Here is a 6,443-nt window from a genome sequence, read left to right as displayed (position 1 = left end):
AGATGCTGAGAAAGACAGGTGATGTTTCCTGCCTCACTTGATCTTACACTTGAGTTAGCAGTTGCAGAATATTATGAAAAGTGCTCTGTCGCTGTCTTGCAGTGATAGACTTGGTGCATAGAGTCGATAGTAACATGCATGGACTACTGACTGGTGGTCAACAGCTGAAGTTTATTAACAGCACCAGATTTTTAAAAGAAGGTTGTCATGTAGGCCCCCAGAGAGAAGGAGCTTGAGCCATTTACATCTCAACAGCAAGGTACAGTTTCCAAAACGCAACTTGTTTATACCTAAACCTGTAAACCAGGTTTCCTGTTCATTCACCTTCATATCAATTGCTCCTGGCACCTTCAGGGCAGATGCAACTTGCTATGTCTCCCACAATAGCAAAGATTCTGAATGTCCTTCTACAGTGCTCCAGTAGGGGAAGTACAAATCATCATAGGGTTCAAGTGTTCATTTATAGAGCAATAGGGTTTGAGGGTTAGAAGCAGCTTTCAGGTTTAGTCATTTGCACCTGCAGATTGTATCTGTAATTTAGGCTTTAACCATTTGAAGAGCAGTGCTGATGTGTAGGTTTTTTTAAAAAATTTATTAATTACATTGTATTATGTGACACAGTTTTATAGGTACTGGGATTTTCCCCACCCCTCCCAAAACCCTCCCATCATGATGGATTCTCACCTTGCTGCATAACCACAGCTCAAGTTCAGTTGAGATTCCTTCATTGCAAGCAAATAGCAAACATAGAGTTCAGCATCTTATTGTCCAGTTAATTTCAACGGCTTCTTAGGGAGACCTTCTCTGGTCTGAAGGTAGAGCCAGCAGAGTATCATCCCAATCAATTAAAAGCTCCAACATGCCATCAGCAACAATTAATAATGTTATGGAATTAATTGACATAGTATTGAGTACCCAATATGTTAAAAATAAATGCGAGTTCTTAACCACATCCTGTGACTACTTCATTGACATTTCAATTTTAGTTTATATACAACGGGTTCTATACATCTTAAAACAGCTATAGATTATTGTTCAGCTGTCTTGTGTCTATTTTCATTATAATATCTAGCCTTTTATAGCATTGAATTCAATCACAAAAAGGACATAGTGTGAGGATCTGGTGGCTTTTAGTTCCTGGGTATTTGGGGCTGAAATCATTAGACTTGCATCTACACTTGGGGTTGGAATTTTTCTTCCAGTATAGCTTCCTGCCTCCTTAAAAAAGCAATCATTCATGTTATTATTTTTTGCTTCATTTCCATGGGCCTGCATCTGTTAATGTGACTCTATCCAGTGTCACCTCATGCAGCTTCTGGCTCAGGAGGTAATCACTATGATAATCTGTGTCCTCCGCTGTGAATTGGCAGCTGACTCACTCTCTTTGACATAGCATAAAGGACCTCACCTAGGATTGAGCACAGGACTGGGAGAATCCTCTCACACTGACAAGCAGTAAGAGAAAATCGGTTCAGGGAGAGGCAGCAACACAGAAACATAGACTTTGGGCTCTCCCTCCTATAAACTCTGAGTAAATCAGATAGTGTTAGCATCAACTACCTCTATCTAAAAGGGGAGCTGGCAAACAATCCGTGTCATACCTTTTTCTCCCTTTGTGGGATCCATTCCTCCCACCATTTTCATTTCACTGTGGATGCTCATAAGTCCCCAGGCTGCTTGCAAACTAAAGAGCATCCCTGTGTTCTTCATAATGTCTAGATCTGGAACTTTTAGACTTTCTTTTATATTATTTCACTTCTATTTTTGTCCCACTCCCACCAAAAAGGAGCAATGAATGAAACTCACAACACATTGACTCAAAAAAAAAAAAAGAATTGTATCAAGTACATTGTGAGGAGTCAGACTGGTTATTAGGCAGTTAGGGTGTTCTGGGTCCGCGAATCAATTTTCTCAAATATAAAATTGTATTTTCTCCACTATGTCTAAATTCACTAGAGCACATTTCTTCCAAGAGACAAGTGCATAATGAACATATCAAGAGCATGCTTCCTCCAAGAAATAAGAATGAAATTAACATATCAGTTCCCCATCTAAAGTGCCCACCCAATTCCATCTCTGTGTAGTGTCAGACTGGTCTCTTTATCATTAGAATGAGACCGAGGAAGTTAACTGGTAACACCTTTTTGGGCCTTTTGTCCCAAAGCCATGTATCATGGAAACCATGAATTTTCCTTTGTTTTTAGAGAAACTCCTTTGAAGCAAGATTTTAAACGATGCCAATAGCCCCTGTGCACAGGTCTCCTTTCTTGAAGCCCCTTCCAGTTCCAAGGATGGGAGCATATTTTCTCCTTTCTTCTAACAAATCTTGCTTGAAAACTAAACTGTCTTCAAGAAAATGATTTTTTCCTGGGAGACAAGAATTGAGGTTGCTGCTGTATTTTGTGTCAAAAAGTCCTACAATAGTATGAGATTTAGAAAAAAAGAAAAAAGAAACTTCACTTTTAACAAAAGGCGATACAAAGCAAGGTGATTTTTCTTCATGGATATATCAATAGGAATTTATTTATTCTCACAATATGCCCAAGATTAAGTCTTTCCAGCTTTCCTGATCAGCTTTTTCTGTTGGTTCAGAAGTGTGGCAGGTTTAGAGGTTAAGAAAGAGTACCTGTTTTCTGTTCAGTTTGGAGAGCTTCAGGAAACTATAAGGGAAGTCCATGAGCATGTAAAAAGATTGTTGGGAGAATGAGGAATGTAGAGTGTTAGTGGGAAATGAGCACAGGACAGCCCTCACAGGGAAGCATGGTGAAACAAAAATCAAAAAGCAAACCAAGTGTGACCAGAGAGCTACAAAGAAGGAAAGAGAACCTGAAGGTGAAGATCAGAAGAAAGGGGAAAATTAGAACAGATAGAGACCAATAAGGAAAGCTTAGAAAAGACAGGAAACAGTCAACTTGGACTCCCATATACCTTACTAGGAAGGACACAAAGATTAGTTACTCCTCATTAAGGTACTAAAGATTTCTCTGCACACTCCTCCTAAAACTATTCTGCTTCTCAATTGTTAACATATGGTATGTTTGAGTTATAAGCTTGTTTGAACTAACCTAAAGTTCATGAAGTTCAGTAGGAATCACACTTGAATACTATAAGCTGCTAAATATAACAATGAAAATAGACACAAGACAGCTGAATGGTACCCTATAACTATTATAAGGCATATAGCAGCCGGTTGTATGAAAACTACAATTGAAATGTCAGTGAAGTAGTCACAGGATGCGGTTAAGGACTTGCATTTTCTAACATTTTGGTCACTCAATACCATGTCAATTAACTTCATGATGTTGTAAATTGTTGTTGAAGTTGTGTAGTGCCTTTTCATTGGAGGGGATGATATTCTAGCAGCTCTACTTTCAGACCAGGGATGGTCTCCCAATGAAACTGTTAAATTTATCTGGACAATAAGATGCTGGACTCTCTACGTGGCCCATACCACAATGAAGGAATCATGACTGGATACAAACTGTACTACTGTAACAATATGGAGCAAATCAATTTGGGGGGAGGGCTTTTTGGAGGGGCTGGGGGAACCCCAGAGCCTATGAAACTATGTCATAAAACAAAATTAAAATTTTTTTAAAAAGAAAGAAAATGGAAAATTTGCAGTGCCTGAAGGAATTCTGAGTATGTCTGACAGTATACACTTGCTGACAAAGAGGTAAGAAACAGGCTATTGGACTCACATTGGTAAGACTGTAATACCATAAAGTTTCTTTGAAGGTTACTTTGTCACAACTCTCTAAAAACCTCTTTAAATGCAAATGTCCTTTGATGGGATTCAACTGTAGAAATTATCTTGCATATATTTGGTCCTATAGAAACACCAGGTTTTTATAATATTATTATGGGAATAAAACAGAAACAATCAATCTGTGTCAACAGGGGATTGTTAAAATACAAGAAGACAAATTTATATAATACTATGTATGCAGTGATTGAAATACGTTCTAGTGACAAAGTGGAAAATAAAAAATGTTGGACAAAGTAATAGAATTATATATCGACTAAGATACTTCAGAAAGTTCCTAGAAAATTAAGTTTAAAATGAGTTTATTTGGGCCAATGCCATGGTACAGATTTTGTTTTTCCAGGTTCATAATTTAATGTACAAATTGAATTACCACAGTTGAGTTGAATTAGCTTCTCCAGGCATGAGGGCAGATGGGGAAACAATTTGTAATCGAGTTATGTTGCTTTCACAGCTGGAATTTTTAGACCTTAAGCTGAAGTACATAACCAGCAAAGCAATGCCTCCATATGCGGCTAGTACACAATTCATTCTGCCTGTGAGCATGTAAGAGTTGAAATACGTTTTGATTTCAGTGAACTGGAATTGGGCATCAGGTTCTGGACCTGACATGATATCAATCTTCTCAGAACTACCAACTCCTCAACTGACATCCTTCAAGGCCCACCGACAGTGAACTGGCCCCAGCCGGAAGCAATGGTACAGATTGAGCTTTTATCTGTCACGCTCGTGTCAAATGTGGGTACTGGTTCCAGTCCTAGCTTTTCCACTGCCAATCCAGCTCTTTGTTTATGGACTAGAAAAACAGCAGAGGATGGCCCAAATCCTTGGGTCCCTGCAAAAACATTGGAAACTTAGAAGAAGTTTCTGGCTGTAGATCTTTCCCTTTGTAGAAATCTGTCATTCAAAAAAAAATTCTTTTAAACAATGAAGTTATTTTAATGTAAAAATCAAAATTCATTGAATCCTTTTTGTGTAATATGCCTTATACACAAGCTTTTTAAAAGTTCCTAGCATGAATTTCACGGTTTTTTAAAAACAATTTGTATATTTTATATTATTATCTTTATGCTACAGTTCCACATGTACAGGGATTCCTCCCTCCACCCTTCCATAGCTTCTCCCAGTTCCCCCTGTATTATAACAATAATACACTCCTTCAGCTACAACCTTAAGTCCTACATTCTGCTATTTCAATATATTGTGGCACTGTAATTATAGACAATTGTACATAGTCTAGTATGCTACTGTAAAGTTACATGTATCAAGTTTCATTGGGATTCCTCCTTTTATAAAGGAACAGACATGTATACTGCAATATATCTTCACTTCGGATATGCTAGTCTCCATCATATAGCTCACCTATAAAAATGTTATTACATTTATTCACTAATGTATTTTGTGAATGTTAAAGAAAAACACTAATCTTTTAAGTCCATTCTCATAGTGTTTTAAAGTAGCTGTATGTGTATGTGTGCATATGGAATTCTTGAAAAGGCCTGTAAGAAACTGTTAGATACCTTGTTCTGGGAAACATAACAGAAAAAGAAGTAAGCAGTGTGGAGATTTATTCATTGTGGAGATTTGCCCCTGAAAACCCAGATCACAATGCCTGAGGACTCTGAATCTTAACTCTTTAAGGCAGTCTGAGAATGCTGCAGGGAGCAGACTCCCTACTGAGATTGCAGATAAACCTTGGGCTGGTTAACATGTCTGGGGAGGTGTGAGGCATCTTCATAATCTCCCTGTTCCTTCAGTGATTGTGGCCTAAACATATCTGAGCACAAACACAATTCTGTTGGATTCTATTTCTAGTTAAATCTGTTTGTTTACCAGTGTGGGTTCCTGTAATTCATGTTTACTTATCCAGCTGTTTGGAGCCTTGTGATTGTTTCCCCTAATCCCTTGTAACCTATTGGTGAAGTAGTTTGCTTACCACTGTTCCATTAACTTGTAACTTTACAAACCTGCTTGACTGAAAAAAAAATTGGAATAAGACCTGAAAAATTCAATAAAGTGTGCATTCATTCATCACACCTGTGTACCCTGTATCCCAAAGTTTCTCTCGGCATGGATGTCACACTTTAAGTTCTAGTCCCAACTAGAGAAAGAGGTACTTTGATGCTCTCCTGCAGAATTTTATAGTAAGTTAAACCTTTCCCTTTGATAGACAGGCATGCTATATGGTGGACAGATCAAATCCAATGTGCTCCACTACTAATTCATCTCCCGGTTAATGCATGTGGGAAAACAGAGGAAGATGTACCAAGTGTTTGCATCCTGAACTCATTTGGGCCCCTGGGATGGATCTCCTCATGTCTGGCTTAAGATTGGGTTCAGACAGGCTCAGCTAGGTGTGAACCAGTAGATAGAGGATTTCTCTCTCCTCACTTTGTAGCTCTGACATACAAATGAAAATATTTTTAACCGATGTAAGCTTTTTAAAAGGCTACAGAACAGAGAGAAAGGGAAAGAAAGAAATTTGCTGGTTCAATTTCCAGATGGTTCATCCAGAGCTTCATCATGGTTTCCCACAAAAGTAAATCAGCATCTTAACTAGTAGGGCAAAGCTTCATTCCTCATTTTTTAGTTGAAAAATAATTTATGTCTTTACATCATTCAAATATTTACAAGTAGAGTACTTAATTATTAAAAAATGAAAAACAACCTGAAATCA

At 37.9% G+C, this 6,443-nt stretch overlaps 1 pseudogene; it reads right to left on the bottom strand.

The window, feature by feature from the left end:
* Window positions 1-4,203: 4,203 nt before the first annotated feature.
* Window positions 4,204-4,378, bottom strand: LOC131483007 (ATP synthase membrane subunit K, mitochondrial-like; annotated as a pseudogene).
* Window positions 4,379-6,443: the final 2,065 nt, after the last annotated feature.

Source organism: Ochotona princeps, chromosome 22 (genome assembly GCF_030435755.1).
Source record: "Ochotona princeps isolate mOchPri1 chromosome 22, mOchPri1.hap1, whole genome shotgun sequence".
NCBI classification, from domain to species: domain Eukaryota; kingdom Metazoa; phylum Chordata; class Mammalia; order Lagomorpha; family Ochotonidae; genus Ochotona; species Ochotona princeps.
This window is presented reverse-complemented; position numbering and strand designations above follow the sequence as displayed.